Raw genomic sequence first — 20,243 nt, forward strand, 5'->3', positions numbered from 1 at the left:
GAATCTCAAGCCAGGCTCACATATATGAGAATTCAGCATGTGATCAAGATGTAACTGCTGTGATTTGTAAAATAAAAGGCACTTAAGGTATTTTAAAAAATAAAAATATATAAATCAGATATGTACTTACAGATCTGATGTCTAAAAAAATCTAGACATCTGTCAAAAATCTTGACATCTAGACAAAAATCTGATGTCTAAAAAAGAGGTACTTTCAGGACAGAGTCTCTGGAATGACCCAGAATACTTCAGCCTGCCTGCCAGAAGCCCTACTATATCAGCCCCTATTAAGAAGGGAGAGGATTAGGCCACCACTGGAATTACAGGGCTTCAGTTCAGTTCAGTGACTCAGTCGTGTCCAACTCTTTGTGACCCCATGAATTGCAGCACGTCAGGCCTCCCTGTCCATCACCATCTCCTGGAGTTCACTCAAACTCACGTCCATTGAGTTGGTAATACCATTGAGCCATCTCATCCTCTATTGTCCCCTTTTCCTCCTGCCCCCAATCCCTCCCAGCATCAGAGTTTTTTCCAATGAGTCAACTCTTCGCAGGAGGTGGCCAAAGTATTGGAGTTTCAGCTTTAGCATCATTCCTTCCATAGAAATCCCAGGGCTGATCTCCTTTAGAATGGACTGGTTGGATCTCCTTGCAGTCCAAGGGACTCTCAAGAGTCTTCTCTAACACCACAGTTCAAAAGCATCAATTCTTTGGCACTCAGCTTTTCTTCACAGTCTAATTCTCACATCCATACATGACCACTGGAAAAACCATAGCCTTGACTAGACGAACCTTTGTTGGCAAAGTAACGTCTCTGCTTTTGAATATGCTATCTAGGTTGGTCATAACTTTTCTTCCAAGGAGTAAGCATCTTTTAATTCCATGGCTGCAGTCACCATCTGCAGTGATTTTGGAGCCCCCCAAAATAAAGTCTGACACTGTTTCCACTGTTTCCCCATCTATTTGCCATGAAGTGATGGGACCAGATGCCATGATCTTCGTTTTCTGAATGTTGAGCTTTACAGGGCTTACTGAAGCTATGATCCAGGAAGCAGGAAGCCGTTCTCTTCACCATCTTAATTTCTACCTGAAGAGAGAAGACTGAACTATTGCTGCATAAATGTCCCGTGTTTCCAAGACCTTCAAAAACCTTCATGAGTGCCCCTTTCCAGAAGCATCCATTATGTACTGAGAATTCTTGTTGCAAAATCAGTGCTTGGTTATAAGGGAAGATTAGGTTAGGAAAGAAGGTTGATGGTAGAGAGTCTACAATGTGTATTAGCAGGAAAAACATATTGCCAGGGAAAACAACAATTATTTAGTTATTTCCACTCTGAAAAAAGGGCCAGGGCCACTCATATCTAAATGAGAAATAATAATAATAGTAACAACTATCATGATGAACACAATATTAACTGAGAACAACTGGTCTAGATCAGAGGTTAGTAAACTTTTTCTATAAAAAACAATTTTTTTTTGACTTTGTGAGTTATATTGTCTCTGTCATAACTACTCAATTCTCCCACAGTAACGGGTAAGCAAATAGACAGTAGATGAATGAATGAGTGTGGCTGTGTTCCAATAAATCTTTATTTACAAAAACAGGTGGTGGGTCAGATTTAGCCTGCAGGCTGTAATTTGCCAGCCCTTGGTCTGGGAGATAATCACTGAAGCCCCTTCTTACATTAAGATTCTATATCACTGAAAACTGTGCTGATGTGATTATTGATAAGTGCTTACCTATTGAAATCGGTTTTGTTTTGTAATCACTTAGCTTGGAAGTATCATTTGTAGCAGTTTCACTTGTAAACAGAATAATCTGTTTTTTTGTGTTGTCTTTTTTAAAAAAGGAAAGAAATTGGTAAAATGTCAAGCGATTCAACTTTAGAGTCTTTGAGCCTGAGCAGGTCATCAATTCAGACATCTTGGCGGATACGTGTGACACGTCATTGGGCACCTTGCTTATGTCTTCGCCCTGAAAGAGGAAAGGTGTAATCCAAAGTTGGTAAGTGAGAACAAAATCATGACTTGTTGTGAAACTGTCACGTCCTATCAATATTGCCAAAGAACCTGAAAAGAGAGGCGAGCTCTACTTGTTCTGCAAATGCTTACACCAATATTCTCATCTTCCTCCCAATCACATGCACAATTACCCACAGCAGCACACACGCCTGCATGTGCTCACACATGTATACATCATGTACACTGCCATTTTTGATGGCTCTAGTTTTTTGGAGACAGTCAACTTCATATAATCAGTTCGTTGATCTCATAATCATATTACTATCCCACAATCTAAAGATTTCTAGTTTAGAACTACTGAGAGTCCTTGGGCTAAGAAGGGGTTGATGCTTCCACTGGTGTTAGCTGATCTTAACTAACCATTTATCTGACTGGGAACTTTACAGCAAAACAAAAATTCTAACAGCAGATGTTTTTTGAGCTTGGACAGATTATTGAGATGATCAGGACCAATGCCCCCCACCCCCACCCCCGCCTCTTCTTTTATAGAATAAGAAACAGGTCTAGAGAGATGAATTTACACAAGTTGTTACTAGAGCTCAATTATGGAATACCTGCCTTTGACAATTAAATTTTCTGATAAAGAAAGGTTTTTAGGCAATAAATCACTTCAGAAATGTTTAAAAAATACGAAGGACTGAGGAAAAATCTCACCCACATTTGTTTGTTTGGAAGACTTAACTTTATATGAACCAGTTTTCAATATAAGCTATTCATGCTTCTTCTGTAAATGTCATATCAGTATTTTAATTTCCGTAGGTTAAAGTAGATTTCTCATACAATTTTTTTGAAATATTTTCACTGCTTTGAGGTCTTAGTCATAAATTAACAAGGAGTTTGTATAATTAATGGGCGTCAAAAAAATCATACTTCAATCATAAAGCCAAAGTAAAAAAATATAATATCAAGAATAATATTTCCAGATTTTATATGCTGCTGCTGCTGCTAAGTCGCTTCAGTCGTGTCCGATTCTGTGCAACCCCATAGACAGCAACCCACCAGGCTCCCCCGCCCCTGGGATTCTCCAGGCAAGAACACTGGAGTGGGTTGCCATTTCCTTCTCCAATGCATGAAAGTGAAAAATGAAAGTGAAGTCGCTCAGTTGTGTCCGACTCTTAGCGACCCCGTGGACTGCAGCCTACCAGGCTCCTCCGTCCATGGGATTTTCCAAGCAAGAGTACTGGAGTGGGTTGCCATTGCCTTCTCCATTTTATATGCTACATAGACAAAATATAATTCTATTTATGTAGGAAAAATATGCCAATCTCTTACTTAACCTCTGATCATGTTCCTTAGATGTGTGGGTATGCTCTGACTCATGCATGCCTATCCAGATAGGGATTACAATAATTCATGTTCTGAAGATTAGGAAGGCTGATCTTTAGCCTCACTGTCTTCTTCTTCTAAGTGAGTTTTGCCACCTCTTTGGTCTGGATATTTGGGGGGAAAAAAGATCTTGTCAGCAAATCTTAGAACTAGATATCTTGGTGAATAATGGGAACATCTTGTCTCGGTAGAGGAGATTAATGTTACCTCTGTGGAACAGACTCTGATATCTGGAGGAAATTTAATACCAGAGGCCAAAGTTTCAGTAATGCACTTGAAAATCTGTACTGCCCAAACATGTGACATAAGATAGAAAAATCATCTTTTATCGCAGTTTATAAAAAGGTCTAGCTTCTCAGTTATAATAAAAAAATTACTAATTTTTATAAAAGTGAGACAAATTACACTTGTGTGGTTTAATTTGGCAAGTAGAGGATAATGTAACAGAAGTACTAGAAATAATTTAAATAAAGATATTGAGAAAAGAACACTAAGTAAATAATCTCAGGAAAAGCTGGGGAGTAAAATTCTTAAATTCCTAAACACACATGGGATTCAAGATTATTTATTACTTTACAGTGGAAAATAATGATATTACAGGCCTTTTTAGGATAACTTTTTAAGAATTGAGTGTTTTGAAAGTCATGTGTATATTAACTCAGGGCTCCTCAAAGTCCATTTGAATCCAAGAGCTCAGGACTATCTACACAATCAACTAATTCGTCACTTATATTTATCAAACGGATTCAAATTGTAAGAATGGAATATAAAAGTAGAACGGGAGAAGGCTTAACTTAAACCTATACATTTCAAAAAAATTTAGGAACTGAACTTTGAATGAGGAAGGCAGACTAAGCATAAGTTTTTTTTTTTTTTTAATATCTCCCTTCCCCCAAATATCAATGAGGTTAGTAAATACAATAAAACAGTTCAGCAAATCAGAAATATCATTGAATTTATGGAAGATACAATGCAGATAGGAACTCCATGGTACCTGTATAATATGTATTTGTAGAGCTTAGCCATAATATCACATCTATATGATGGCAAAATAAGGTATTTTCCTACAATTAAGGGTTTTTCAAGTATTCTTCCCATAACTTTTATGAAAAAAATTATTTGAGGATATAGTCCAGCAAAACCAAAAAGGGAACCAAAAAATGACAGGCGATATGGGTTCATGGAGACAGAGGAGTTAATCAGAAATAAATTAAAAAGAAATTCCCATAAGAAATCTGTACAGCAGATACAGAAGGAAAAGAATCCAAGTTAAAACAAGAAGTAGCTCTATGATGAATATCGAGAAGAAAATGGAGACCATCGCATAAAACATGGACTGTAGCCCGCCAGGCTCCTCTGTCCTTGGGATTCTCCAGGCAAGAAAACTGGAGTGGGTTGCCATTCTGTCCCTACTCCAGGGGATCTTCCCGACCCAGGCATCAAACCCAGGTCTCCTACACTGCAGGCAGATTCTTTACCATCTGAGTCACTAGGGAAGCCCTTTTAAAGAATTAAGAAAGGCGTATGCTTCTTGTTAGGGTTTCCCAGGTGGCAATAGTGGTAAAGAACATATCTGCCAAAGCAGGAGACATAAAAGACATGGGTTCCTTCCCTGGGTTGGGAAGCTCCCCTGGAGGAGGGCATGGCAACCCACTCCAGTATTCTTGCCCGGAGAATCCCATGGACAGAGGAGCCTGGAGAGCTATAGTTCACAGGACCACAAAGCGTAGGACACGACTGAAGTGACTTAGCACGCACATGCTTTTTGTTAACAAAGAGAAGGAGACAACATTTTCAGGGTGAAAAAAAAAAAGGACTAAATGAAAAGGTCAAGATCTACATACAAAGACACTGAAATATAGCATTATTTGAGGATCTGTCAAGTATAAGAAAAGAGATTTAACATTTGATGATTTGAATGGTCTCTTTGGTAAAGTTTAGGTGTAGTGACCTAGGATTGTATTTCCTTTTTATGAAACAAAGTATTTTCCAGCAAATAAGAATTCCTTTTATTCTAGAACATCTTGTTCACTGTCTTCTCCCTACTGACCGAGCTGGCATTTGGGATGCCAAAGATACTCAAGAACTATATATAGACCAACTGACTGTGGCAAACAGTACTGATTGCTTATAAAATACCTGCTTCAGGTTGGAAACAGGTTCTACGTGTTTCCTACTCTAGATTGTTTTTAAAACTGGAATCACAGCCTACTTTTTAAGCCACTGATTTAGCCAACTGTGGAAGATTTTGACTTTTTGCTGCATGAGGCAATGAATCCCTTTGGTTAATCCTTTCTTGAGTATTTTTAAAACTTCAATGGATGATCTCCTAACTAACATAGAGTTTGTTACCATAAGTAGAATGTTGGAAGTAACAGATATGAAAAATATGAAATTTGTTGAGGACAGAAATCATTAAGATATAGGACAGAGAGAACCCATTTTCTAGGCTGGGCAGTTGATGGTCTTGTTATGTGACAGGGAAATATTTTATCAGACTATGAATTTGGTACCTTGAACTCAAACAGTTTGCTGAATGGAGTTATAATTTTTTTTTAATGATGGGAAAAATTAGGGTATTTCTTGAGGCTTTTAGATATGTCTTATGATTTCAAAAAAGGGAAATGTAGTCTGAAGATAGACTACCCTAAAAATAGGGCAGAAAGACAGGATAGCTTTGCTAAGACAAGCATTTTCTGTTTGTGGCTTGTAATATAAGTTAATGGAGAATAATATTAGAAAAGTTGAATGATATCTGCTGAAGTAGAGGGACCTCATCCAAAGTTAGGGTTGAATGTCAAGACTGATGATGCTATACACACACCAATAGGGCATATAACATTTTGTGACTTACATAATGGAAGTCACTGGGCAGGCCTCTCCCAAAGGTCCAAAATGGATTGAGAGAGCAAAGAAAGGTGACTGGCCTGGGTTTTTACTGTAGTTAGCAGGTGACACTGGGTGAGAGTTTGTGCATGGAATGGGCTTTGCATTGTTTGAATTTCCCGCTGTTCCCAAAGGAAAGCCTGGACTTTCATATCTGCTTGTCCAGATACGGGGCAAAAGTGGAAGGGGGAAGGGCGAGGTAGAAACACTGCTAGCAAAAAAGCATTGTAAAGTGGAATGAGATTCCCCATTACAAAAGTCAGTACTTTTTGTTATACTTCCACATAAAATAAAACAAGCAAAAGTAGGAAAATAAGAGATTTAGCAGAAGAGCAGAAGATAAGGCTTCCCTGATAGCTCAGTTGGTAAAGAACCCCCAGCAATGCAGGAGACCCCAGTTCAATTCCTGGGTCAGGAAGATCCACTGGAGAAGGGATAGGCTACCCACTCCAGTATTCTTGGGCTTCCCTGGTGGCTCAGCTGGTAAAGAATCTCCCTGCAATGCAGGAGACCTGAGTTCAATCGCTGGGTTGGGAAGATCCTCTGGAGAAGGGACAGGCTACCCACTCCAGTATTCTGGCCTGGAAAATTCAATGGACTGCATAGTCCATGGGGTCGCAAAGAGTCGGGCACAACTGAATGACTTTTACTTCCCTTCCAAGCGCAGTAAGACTGGGTCCTTAAGTCTCTCCTAAGAAATCTCTGCTTCTTGAAAGGGAAATATCTGGCAGCACTGACCAGACTGAGGGTGGGTGGTCTTTCCTCTTCTAAGTATCTTTCTTCTCTCTGCCTTGATGGAGGATCATGAAGAAAAGGCAGATGATAGGAGACAGGAGTTTTCAAAGGTCATGTCTAGACAATAGTCTTCCCATTGATTATTTTATGGAGTTGCCTAGAAACAGATACACTAATACACCTTCTCAGTTATCAAGAGAGCTGTATTGCCAAAGAAAATTCAAGCATAGTGGCATCAGCTGGTGATTGTTCATCTTGAAAGGAAATACCAGGACCCTGGAAATTACCTGTGACAAAGTAGGCTACTAAATCTGTAGTTTCTAAAACTCTCTAATGACCATCTGAATTGTAGCTTAGAGTATAATGAGGAAGCATGATTTCTGAAGAGGGAATAATCAGAACATGAAGGACAGTGGTCAGGGAAATCCTTCCAGAGTGTGTGTGTGTGTGCAATTGTGTAATTTCAAAATCTTTACCTATCTCAACAGCAAACTAGAAATGCTTAACAGGTTAAAAGCAGAAAACTATAACATCTGAGTTGGGGAGAGATGATAAAATAGAATTTATTTACTTAGATAAAAGTAGATAGATTGTTTACTTAGTATCAGACACTTTTGTACGTTAATCCCTATGACAGTCCTGCAGAACAGGGAGTGTTTTAGTCTCATTTTTAGTGAATTTCAGAGATGCCAGATTGCTTATCAGTATTACTCATGTTACAGGCATCTCTCTCTCTCAGTCGTGTCTGACTCTGCAACCCCATGGACTCTAGCCCACCAGGCTCCTCTGTCTATCGGATTTCCCAGGCAAGAATACTGGTGGGTTGGCATTTCCTTCTCCAGGGGATCTTCCCAATCAGGGATTGAACCCGCGTCTCCTGTGTCTCCAGCATTGCAGGTGGATTCTTTACCTGCTGAGCCATCAGGGACGCAAGTGGGGTTTAAACTCAGTTCCCGTGGATTGAGTTCCTTTCCTTAACTCTCGGATACTCTGATTGTTCCATGGAAAGCATTCAAGGGACTATGTACCTTTTTCCTTCTCAGAGACTCGGCATCATGTCTTTCAAGTTCTTATCTTATAAAACAGTACTTATCTACCTATCTTAAGACTGGCTTTTGTGAAGGGCAATTTAGCAAGAGGCTTTGTTTATGAAAGAAAAAAATCCATCATGTTATAAAGATGTTCATCCTTGAGAACAAAAGAAGATGAGTAGTAGACTGGATGTTAATTGAGGCAGGTGCCTGTGAGAAGAATTTGAAGTAATCTGTGAACAAGAAAATGAAGTTAGCATTTTTTGCTGTGTTAGTCGTGCTCTTCAAGCATTGCCCACCTAATACATTCTCTTGTAGTAGCCAGGGGAGCAAAACCTCATAATGGAACTTTTTCAAGTTGTTTGAAAAGAGAGTCCTTCAAATCAGCCAAACTCTTCAAAGTTCTCAACTCTCACATGCTACAGTGATATATAACATAATTACTTTACTTCATTGTCATTAAATTTTTATTGGAGAAGGAAATGGCAACCCACTCCAGTATTCTTGCCTAAAGAATCCCATGGATGGAGGAGCCTGGTGGGCTCCAGTCCATGGGGTCGCAAAGAGTCGGACATGACTGAGCGACCACAAATTTTTATAGCATGTATCAAATATCCACAGTATTCATGGATTAGGAGCCAGGAGTGAATACACATCTAATGTGAAAGAAGATAAAAAAATGTAAATTATATGTATATATATATATATATCTGTGTGCAGCAATGACTAGAAACAATAATTTGCATAAGTAGCATGCTGAAATGAATTCAGAAAAAAGAAATACGTTGGAACATTACAGTTTCTCTATTATCTTTTCCCTTCCATTCTAAATCATCTCCCATTATAGTACATTAATTATTAATTACATTTTCACTCTGTTTCCCTCTTTTGAAACATTGGGGTAGTCTAATTTTGACATCAGAGAATTTTCTCTATTTTTATCTTGTGTTTTAAATGCAAAATAATTATTTTCATTTTTTTCCTTGTTAAGAGTAAATGTTGGACTACTGCCTTGCATTGAAAACTCATAAAGTTTAAGTACCAAGATTTGGGAAGTTTATATTGATTTAATTTATTAACTGATGCTAATGAGCTAGTGAGTTTCAAACAATTCTTCCTTTACTGACTCAATTGGCTTTTATATTATCTCAAATTAGAATTTTTAACTAGTAAGTTACTTATCTGTTTCTAAATAATAACAATATTTGAAAAAAGATTGTCTCAATAGCAAGTCTTATGCCATATCAAGCAAGGTATTTCAGCTCTACCTTTTGTTTCATTTGGTTATTGTTCTCTACAAAGACAAGAAATTTTAAGAACACAATCTGCTTCTAATAAAGCTGTAGCAGATTGTATTTTTCAAAGATAACTGCACATATGCTTTTCTCCTCCCTCTAAGAGCTGGAACTGTGTCTCCCTTCCTAGAATTTGAGCAGAGCTTTGTAACTCTTCCGACCAACAAACTAGTATAACAGAATCGATGCCGTTTGTCTTCTGAGTCTAGGTAATGGGAGCTGCACAGCTTCTGTTTTGCTCTCAGACACTTACCCTTGAAATAGCTTGAAAATCAGCCATTTTGCTGTAAGGAAGCCCAAACTAACCCTCCTGAAGAGGCTACATGTAGAAGCAACGAGGCCTCCAGCCAACAGCCGGTATCAATCACCAGGTGCGTGAGTGAAGAAGCCTCCAGTTGCCTCCACTAGCCTTTGAGCTGCCCAGCCCTGTACCAAGTGGGTAGAAATAAGCTGTTCTCATTGACCTCTGGCTAGAGGGCAGGTTCACAAGTAAAACGAATATTATGATTGTTTTAAGGTAACTTTTGTTGTGGTTTGTTGCACAGCCATAGTAACTGTAAAGTAGTATTGCTCATTGGATAATATTTAGTGAGGTGGTAGCTTAGTCATTCAGTCATGTCCGACTCTTGCAATGCCATGGACTGTAGCCCACCAGGCTCCTCTGTCCATGGGATTCTCCAGGCAAGAATACTGGAGTGGGTTGCATTTCCTTCTCCAGGGGATCTTCCCAATCCAGGGATCAAACCTAGGTCTCCTGCATTGCAGGCAGATTCTTTATCAACTAAGCCACCAAGAAAGCCGACTGGCTAACATGCAGCTTCTTTAAATTAACTGGATAACAATTCACTTTTTTCCTAAACACAAAGAAACCAAAATCTGATGTGTCCCCACCTCCCATCAGAATTTTTAAGCAAACAGGAATTACTGCTTGGAATCAGCATCCTAAGATGATCCAGCTCGGCACTGTTTTCCAACAGTGATAAGACATAGTTTGTAAGAAGAAGTAAGATATTTTTTCTTTTCAAACATCTTGAAACTTTTGGTTTAAAATCTTTTCATTTCCCTGCCAACTTCGTCTACTTTTAAGACTATTATTTTTAGAGCAGTTTAAAGTTCACAGCCAATTTGAGAGGAAGTTTCAAAGAATACCCATTTACCCTCTGACCCTACAGTGATAATCTTCCTCGCTATTGTCAATATGGGCTTCCCTGCTGGCTCAGGTGGTAAAGAATCTGCCTGCCATGCAGAAGACCTGGGTTCAGTCTCTGGCTTGGGAAAATCCCCTGGAGAAGGGAATGGCAACCCACTCCAGTATTCTTGCCTGGAAAATCCCATGACAGAGGAGCCTGATGCTACAGTCCACGGGGTCACAAAGAGTGGGACACGACTGAATGACTAAAACACACATTATCAATATGTACATTTGTCACTAATGATACACCTACACTGACATATCAAATTCATCCAGAGTTCACAGTTGGTGTTGTACGTTCACTGAGTTTGGACAAACGTATGACACGTGTTATCATTTTAGTATCACACAGAATATTTTTACCACCTTAAAAATCTTCTGTACTCTGCTAATTCATCCCTAACCTCCCCCTGGCCCCGGCCTGGCAACCACTGATCTTTTAACCTTCTCTGCAGTTTTGTTTTCTCCATGCGATTGGAATCATATAGAATGTCATCACTTGAGATTCAGTTCTTTCACTTAGTAATATGCATTTAAGTTTCCTCCATCTCTTTGTGCCTTGATAGCTCATTTCGTTTTAGTGATGCATAATATTTTGTTGTCTCGACGTGCTACAGTTTATGAATCCATTCATCCCACTGAAGGACATCTTGGTTGCTTCCAAGTTTTGGTGATTGTGAATAAAGCTGTTATAAACATCTGTGCTTAGGTATTAGCGTGGACACAGTTTTCAGCGTCTTTGGGTAAAGACCAAGGACTGCAATTACTGGATCATATGGTAAGAGTATGTTTAGTTTTGTAAGAAGCCACCAGACTGTCTTCCAAACTGGCTGTTCTGCGTTCCCACCAGCAATGAATGGGTTCTTGTTGGCTCTATATGCTTGGCATCATTTGGTGCTGGCTGTGTTCCAGATTTTGGCCACTGGAATACGTGTGTAAGAGTATATTATTGTTTTCACTTGTATTTTTCTGATTACTTTTGATAGGGGCCATATTTTTATATGACCATGTGCTGTCAGCATATTTCATGAGGTGTCTGTTCAGGTCTTTGGCACATTTTTTAGCTACTTATTTTCTAACTATTTTAACTATTTTTATTTTCTTATTGTTAAGAGTTATTTTCTTATCGTTAACACTTATCTGAGTGTTAAGAGTTCCTTGTATAGTTTGGATAACAATGCTTTCTCTGATGTGTCTTTTGAAAATATTTTCTCTCAGCCTGTGATTTATCTCTGCATTCTCTTGGCATGGCTTTTCACAGAGCAGAAGTCTTAATTATAATGAAGGTCAGCTTATCAACTCCTTCTTGCATACATCATAACTTTGGTGTTGTGTCTAAAAAGTCATCACCCTACACGAGGTCATCTAGGTTTTTTCCCTATGTTATCTTCTGGGAGTTTCATAGCTTTGAGTTTTACATTTAGGTCTGTGATCCTTTTTGGGTTAATTTTTGCGAAGAGTATAAGATGCGCATCTAGATTCATTTTTTGGGTAAATACCAAGGACTGTATCCACTACATGTGGATGTCCAGTTGTTTCAGCAGAATTTATTGAAAAGACTATCTTTATTTCATTGTGTTGTGTTTGCTCCTTTTATCACATATCAGTTGGTTATATTTATGTAGGTATATTTCTGGGTTCTCTATTCTGTCCCACCGATCTGTATATCATTTTATGAGTACCAAAGACTTGATTACTATGGCTTTATAGTAAACCTTAAGGTTGGATCATGTCAGTCTTCCAGTTTTATTCTTCTCCTCAACATTGTGTTGGCTACTCTAGCATACGAATAACTTTAGGACTAATTTATACAATGAAACAGAACATGAAAGGGTTCTGATACTACCTTTCAACTTTCCATATCTACAAGTTGGAGCCCACACGTGTTTCATAGATTCTTCTCTTCTTTGGTTTTGCTGGGTTTCTCTTCTTCTTGAGTCAATCATGTTCTAGTAATCCTTGTCTACTTAATGTGTTGCAGCTTTTTCAAGATTGATATAGTCACAAAGTAATTTTTTCAACAGAACTTTTGAATAAGAATTTTTCCCAATATGACATGTAAAAGGGTTTGCATCTTCCAACACATTCTACAAATAACCCTTGCTAGTCACTTATCAACCAGCCCAGAAACGTTGCAGCCCTGCTCTCCATCCTGTGTGGCTCTGTGGGGTCAGTCTTGGGCCCCCTTTGTGTACTAAGTTGTGATGGAATTTTGAAGGCTTTTATATGCTTTCTAGCATGTAAAATATTTCTGTCATTGAGTTTCCAAACTAAAATTAGATTTTCCTTTTAAGCAGAGGCATGAATGTCATTATGCCTTCTGGTTAATTCTATTAAGGATGCTCAACTCGTTTACACCCACTTTAACGTGACTTGCATTTTAAGGTTTAGTGTGTTGTGGGAAATGTCCCTTGAGATGTTTACTGAAAAACAAGTCCAGCGTGAGGTAGGTTGGACAGCATTGTATCATACACCTCTCCCTTGGAAATTCTTACAGCATCTCAGGGATTTCTAGTCTCTGGGAAGTCCTACGGTAAAGACTTTTGTCTTTAAGATAAAATTTTCCCGACTTAGTTTGAGCTGACAGCTTGATGTATTTGTTTTTTGCAAGATATCTATTAACTTCTTTGAGGACTTATGGGGCACATGGAGAATGCTTATTCCGGGTTTTAAGGTAAAAAGCACGCTTGTAATGGCTCTCATATAAACATCACAACATTTCTGAAATGTATTCAGAGAAAAGAATCACATTTTATGAAAGCAGAAGCTAATTCTTCTAGTTGTTGGTGTTCAGTAGCTACATTGTGTCCAACTCTTTGCAACCTCAAAGACTGCAGCAAGCCAGGCTTCCCTGTACTTCATTCACTATCTCCCGGAGTTTGCTCAAACTCATGTCCATTGAGTCGATGATGCCATCTTGCCATCTCATCCTCTGTCGCCCTCTTCTCTTCCTGCCCTCAATCTTTCCCAGAATCAGAGTCTTTTCCGATGAGTCAGCTCTTTCCATCAGGTGGCCAAAGTACTGGAGCTTCAGCTTTAGCATCAGTCCTTCTGATGAATATTTAGGGTTGATTTCCTTTAGGATTTACAGGTTTGATCTCCTTCTAGTAAGTAAGTGAAAAACAGAGACAGCTTTCATGTGCCTGGCATTCAGATGACTACTCCACAGGCTGAAAGAAGTGCTACTATGATAACCATGTAATAAACATGATACATGTAAGAAACATGAATTTGATTTGCTCAAAAAGAAAAAACTAATCTCTGTGTGTGTGTGCTTATTTCTGAGTGCATAGGCTTGAGCTATATGCACACAAATAATATTCTGAAAAGATAGCAATGGTTGAACTCAAAGCATGGTTCAGTGTTGACCTGGCTGAGTTCATAAATCCAAGCCTTGGGACCTGTGGTCTCAGGACCTCCAACGTCACAGAAGTCATCATGATTTGTGGCCTGAAAAGTAGGAGGTCTGCTGGTTTGAGCACAAGCCCAGAAACACAGACCCTCTTGGTACTAATCCAGTACCCACAGTACTTAGGAAACTTAAGGATAGAACCCCTCTCAGGAGTTTGGATGCCAATCAGAGAACACAAGCCATTGGCTTCTATTTCATTTTCCTTTGCTGCAGGAGAACTATGATGCCACATTGAATCCTACGTCCCTTACAGAGGCAGCCCAGTTGGAGGATACAATCTTACCAGACATCCTTGGCAGAATTTCTCTTTTTGAAAAGTAACCACCAAAGGCATATGTAGTTTTAAAGGTTTTTCCATGGCAGTCAACAGCCAAGATGCCTGACTTCCAGTTGTAGCTTATTAATAAGCCAAAATCTTGTTACGTTGGAAATTTCCTCTACATAGGCTTTCTAGAACTTTTGCTGATGGAACTTTAGCAATTCACTTATTTTTTATGGCTTTAAGTGATCTTTTAACAAAGCTTCATTGCTTTAATAGCCAAAAGCTGTTTGTAATGAAGCTATTTCACCCAAACCCAAGTCTGAAGAATATGCTTATGTACCTATTATATAGGGATTTTAACAGGGAGGATCATGTTTTCATTATTTCTAAACTCATTTAGAGTCACAGAAATTAAAGGCTGAAGATTTCTGTGGTATTTGTTATTCTTCACTAAGTGATGTGCGCATTTATAGATCTGAAGGATTTGGTTGAGAATTCAACTGAACTTCATAAAAGTGAAAGTGAAAAGTGTTAGTCACTCAGTCATGTTTGAGCTCTTTGCAACCCCAGGGACTGTAGATCACCAGGCTCTTCTGTCCATGGAATTCTCTAGGCAAAAATATTGGAATAGGTTGCCATTCTCTTGTCCAGGGGATTGTCCAGACCCAGGGATCAAACCTGCGTCTCCTGCATTGCAGGCAGATTTTTTTTTACTGTCTGAGCCACCAAGAACTTTATAAAACATCAGGCTAAGAAAAATATAAATATCCTATACTGACACATGTATATGGAATCTAAAAAGGTGGCACTTATGAATTAATTTTCAGGGCAGCAATGGAGAGACAGACATAGAAAACAGACCTATAGACACGGCGGTGGCAGGGAGGGGAGGGTTGGTGAGGAGGGAGGTGGGTGAGATGTATGGGGAAAGTAACATGGAAATGTACATCACCATATGTAAAATAAATAGCCAATGGGAATTTGCTGTATGACTCAGGGAACTCAAACAGGGGCTCTGTGACAACCTAGAGGGGTGGGATGGGGTGGGAGATGGGAAGGAGGTTCAGGAGGGAGGGGACATGGGTGTATCTATGGCTGATTCTTGTTGATGTATGACAGGAAAAGACAAAATTCTGTAAAGCAGCTATCCTTCACTGAAAAAATAAAGTGGCAAAAAAAATAATCTTGATTTAGTTTGACACTGTGTCCTGTTATCTAATGTGGAGAAATGGACTGGATGGTTAGGCAGCCCAGGGTATTCTTACATCAAAACATTTGGCCAAATGAGAAGATCCAGCCGATATTTTTAAAACAGAGATTGTATTTTGATCAGGATGCTGACAAAGCCTGCATGTTAATGCTGAAATGGATCTGAGCCTATGTGCTTGGTTACTATCTTCCATTCCACTCACTGCTGCTCATGTTTAACAAATCCCTCCTTTCCTTTCCACTTAAGACTGACCTTTCGGTTCATATAATTTAGATTTAAAATGTGCTACTTTGTTTGGTACTGTGTGGAAAGAGAGTCTTACCAAGGAAATTGGCTTGTCTAAGTCAAAGCTCTTTAGGGAGCAGAGCTAAAATAAAATCTCTTAATTCTCAGTTCAGTGTTTTTTCAACCCCACCATCCTTCCTTCCTGTGTTGATAAAACCCAGGAGAGAGAAGGATAGTGGTTGAGATGAAGAAAGATGTATATAGCAGAAGGATTGCTGTGTAGTTTGGAAAACACGTTGAGGATGAAGAATTGCGGGAACTATATGGTCTCTAGACTACACATGCAAACACGTTAGTTTAACTGTAAGTGTAAGTTAAACTAATTAAGTTGCTTATGTTAAGTTGGACAGAATGGTCCACACTTCCTTATCCATAAAATTGTAATTGAAAAAGCTCTAAAAATGAAGAAGATTCTTGGATCTCACTTCAAAGATTTGCAATAAAGTTTTATGCACATCTTTGGGCATTAAATATAATTATGGAGAAGTTTAAAGGCTGTGTGATTTCTTTTACAATTGTTTAAAAATAATTTTAGTTTTCCATGGTGATCCCCCTGGGACTTTTTCTTTATTGTTGAAATTCACTGACTTGTCAAAGGTTTGAGACAGTCTTTAAGAATATTTTGGAATAATATATGGAATCTAAGTGTCATTTAGAAATATCAATCAATGTTTGAACTCCTTTGTCTTCAATATCTATCTCTATTTCTAATCACTTTTCTTAGTTTTTCCAATATTCTGTGTGATTTTCTTTTGCTTTCCAGCCATATTGCTGTTTTCAGTTGTATTTTTCTACTAGTCTTCAGACCTGCAACAGTTTTTATTCTTCTTTTCTACCTCCTTCCTGTGTTCCGCTAGCTCACTTTTCATCTTTTGGTGTTTTATTATTCTTTCCTTAAGTTCTTACTTTTCCTTGAGCTGTCTTTTATGGGAAAAAAAAAAAAAAGCGTGGTGTATTAAGTTCCTTTTAATCAAGTAATTTGTCCCGAATTTATGCATTTTTGCCTTGATGAAGTGTAGGCTATTCCCAGGGCAGCCAGCTGTCTCTGCCGCCCCGTGTCTTACTGTAGACTTCACCAGACTGGACTAACGGTTGTACATGTGCCCGTGCCAACTTCTGGGCACACAAGACAAACTGTCTCCGTGACCAGACCTTGAGGTGCCTCTCTCTTAGTTGGAGATGAGAGATGCAGACCCCTCTCTCAGAGCACTGCAGAGTGAGGATAAGAACGTGAATGTTCAGATTAGGGAGAGAAAAATTCCATAGGCACCATCATATGTCCCCGAGGTATTCTTCATCTCATTTCATTTCAACCGTTTACCCCTCTGAAAGGAGTGTAGAGTGGATGAAGAGAAATTCAATTTTCAGCCACATCCTTTTTAAGTTCTGTATTGGTCATCTAGCACCTCGCTTTAAGAATAATGAAGGACTTAACCGCTTGAGGTCTCTCCTAAAATTGAGTCACAGAGTTTTCCATTTTGATATTACATTATACATACTTTTCAAAAAATCCCTTTCATGTCTGCCTAGAGTCTGACGAAGTTTGTTTCAACTCTCAGTATCCTTCCTAATTTTGGTGCAAATTTCATTATATTTGGATCTTCCCAACCCAGGGATCAAACCCGGGTCTCCTGCATTGTAGGCAGACGCTTTACCATCTGAGCCACCACAGAAGTCCTATTATATTTGACAGACAGTCCTTATGATTTAGCTTTGGTTTTCTAACCACTTTTGTCTCAAAGAAGTGGCAGTTTCTAGTGGGAAGCTGCTTTATAGCACAGGGAGCTCAGCCTGGCGCTCTGTGATGACCTGGAGGGGTGGGAGGGAGGTTGAAGAGGGAGAGGATATGTGTATACCTATGGCTGAGTTCACGTTGTTGTATGGAAGGAACCAACACAACATTGTGAAGCAATTATCTTCCAATTAAAATAAACCTTTTAAACGAAAAATAAAGCTACCATAAGATCCAGTAATCCTATTCCTAAGCATATATCCAGAGAAAACCATAATGCAAAAGGATGCTGCTGCTGCTAAATCACTTCAGTCATGTCCGACTCTGTGCAACCCCGTGGACTGCAGCCTTCCAGGCTCCTCCGTCCATGGGATTTTCCAGACAAGAGTACTGGAATGGGGTGCCATTGCCTTCTCCGTGCAAAAGGATACATGCAGCCTAATGTTCATTGCAGCATTATTCACAATAGCCAGAATATGGAAGCAGTCTAAATGTCCCCTGACAGAGGAATGAATAAAGAAGATGTGGTACATATATACAATGGAGTATTACTCAGCCATAAAAAAGAATGAAATAATGCAACAATATGAATGGACCTAAGGATTGTCTTACTGAGTGAAGTCAGTCAGACAGAGATAAATATCATATAGTATCACTTACATGTGGAATCTAAAGAAATGGCACAAGTGAGCCTATGTACAAAACAGAGGTTAAGCCACAGGTGTAGAAAATGAATGTGTGGTTACCAGAGGGGACAGGGGCAGTGGGAGGGTGAATTGGGAGACTGAGACTGAGACATACACACTCCTATACACAGAGCAGATAATTACCTCAGTTCAGTTCAGTCGCTCAGTCGTGTCCGACTCCTTTCGACCCCATGAATCGCAGCACGCCAGGCCTGCCTGTCCATCACCAACTCCTAGAGTTCACTCAGACTCACGTCCATCGAGTCAGTGATGCCATCCAGCCATCTCATCCTCTGTCATCCTCTTCTCCTCTTGCCCCCAATCCCTCCCAGCATCAGAGTCTTTTCCAATGAGTCAACTCTTCGCATGAGGTGGCCAAAGTACTGGAGTTTCAGCTTTAGCATCATTCCTTCCAAAGAAATCCCAGGGCTGATCTCCTTTAGGATGGACTAGTTGGATCTCCTTGCAGTCCAAGGGACTCTCAAGAGTCTTTTCCAACACCACAGTTCAAAAGCATCAATTCTTCAGCACTCAGCCTTCTTCACAGTCCAACTCTCACATCCATACATGACCACTGGAAAAACCATAGCCTTGACTAGACCGACCTAGAACCTACTAAATAGCACAGGAAACTCTATTTCAATACTCTGAAGTGACTTACAGAGGAATAAAACCTAAAAAAAAAAAAAAAAAAAGTGAAATTAAGAAAAAAAAGAAGTGGTAGTTTGACTATTATTTCATTCTTTTTGTTGTTTTTGATGGATTTGCAGGCAAGGGAGAGGGAAAAGTGCTCCATAATTTTTAACCAGAAGTCTGTAAGTATATTTCATGGTGGTCTTATTGAACACAGCCCTTGAAGTGTCTCAGTGGAAGAAAATCCTAGTATTGCATTAAAATATGATCAATGATGCTGTTTTACGAAAGAATTCTTCTTGCTTCAGGCCATAACACTATGGGCAGAGTATTTAATTCTCGTCTCCAGTTCTCCCTGTGTCCCATCCTCCAAATGGCTCCCATTGATTGGCAGCAGAAAGGGAGAAAGAGCTTCATACACTAAATATAAGTAGAATGTTATAACTTTGTACTCAAGTTGTTTGTTGACAATGATTCAGAAACTTATTTAAGTAATCTATTAAAGTTGGCTCCTTGTTAAACCTACAATTCCTTTTTATTATCTGGGACCCACACAACCGTATAATTTACCTTCTTCTTTGGGATTTAGCAAATAGTTTAAAAATTGTATGACTGGATTAGGTACAGGGATGTTTTAATAAAATCTGTCCAAAACTGGACTCCAAATAACGTCCCTAAACTTCATTTTTTTCTGTCACTCTAGAATCTTGATCTGTTGTTTTACTACTCTTCCTATGACTACACTCATTGATCCATCAGCAATTTCTGTTGGCTTTATCTTCATGAGTATTTTCACTTCCTAGAGCTGTCATAACAAAGTCTCACATATCAGATGGTGAAAAGCAACAAAAATTTATTCTCTAATGATATTGGAAGCCAGAAGTCTGAAATCAAGGTGTGGGCAGGGCCACACTCTCTCTGAAGGCTCTGGGAGAGTAACCTTCCTTGCTCATCCTAGCTGCTGGTGGTCGTTGGCAATATTCGGTGTTTCTTGGCTTGCAGACGTGTCACTCCAGTCTCTGCCTTTGTCTTCACATGGCTTCTCCCTGTCTTCATATAATTTCTTATAAATGCAATAGTCATTGGTTTTACTACCCATCCTAATCCTGTATGGCCTTATTTTAACTAATTACATCTGCAAAGACCCTATTTCTAAATAAGGTCTTACTCTGAGGCTCCAGGAGGAATTTTTAGGGAACACCGTTCAATAAAAAACAATGCTATATTTAAGATTAAAACCCTTTTCAAAGTGGTGGTAGTGGTAAAAAAAAAAAAAAAAACAAAACCTGCCTGGCAGTGCAGGAGACATAAGAGATGCAGATTCAGTCCCTGAGTTGGGAAGATTCCCTGGAGAACAGTATGGCAACCCACTCCAGTATTCTTGCCTGGAGAATCCCATGGACAGAAGAGCCTGATGGACTACAGTCCATTGAGTCACAGAGAGTTGGACATGACTGCAGTGACTCAGCACTCATGCACATCTCTCCTTCAATTAAGAAGGTCAATGTCTTGGCTTCCCAGGTGGCACCAGTGGTAA

This window comes from Bos indicus x Bos taurus, chromosome 12 (genome assembly GCF_003369695.1).
Source record: "Bos indicus x Bos taurus breed Angus x Brahman F1 hybrid chromosome 12, Bos_hybrid_MaternalHap_v2.0, whole genome shotgun sequence".
Classification (NCBI taxonomy): Eukaryota; Metazoa; Chordata; class Mammalia; order Artiodactyla; family Bovidae; genus Bos; species Bos indicus x Bos taurus.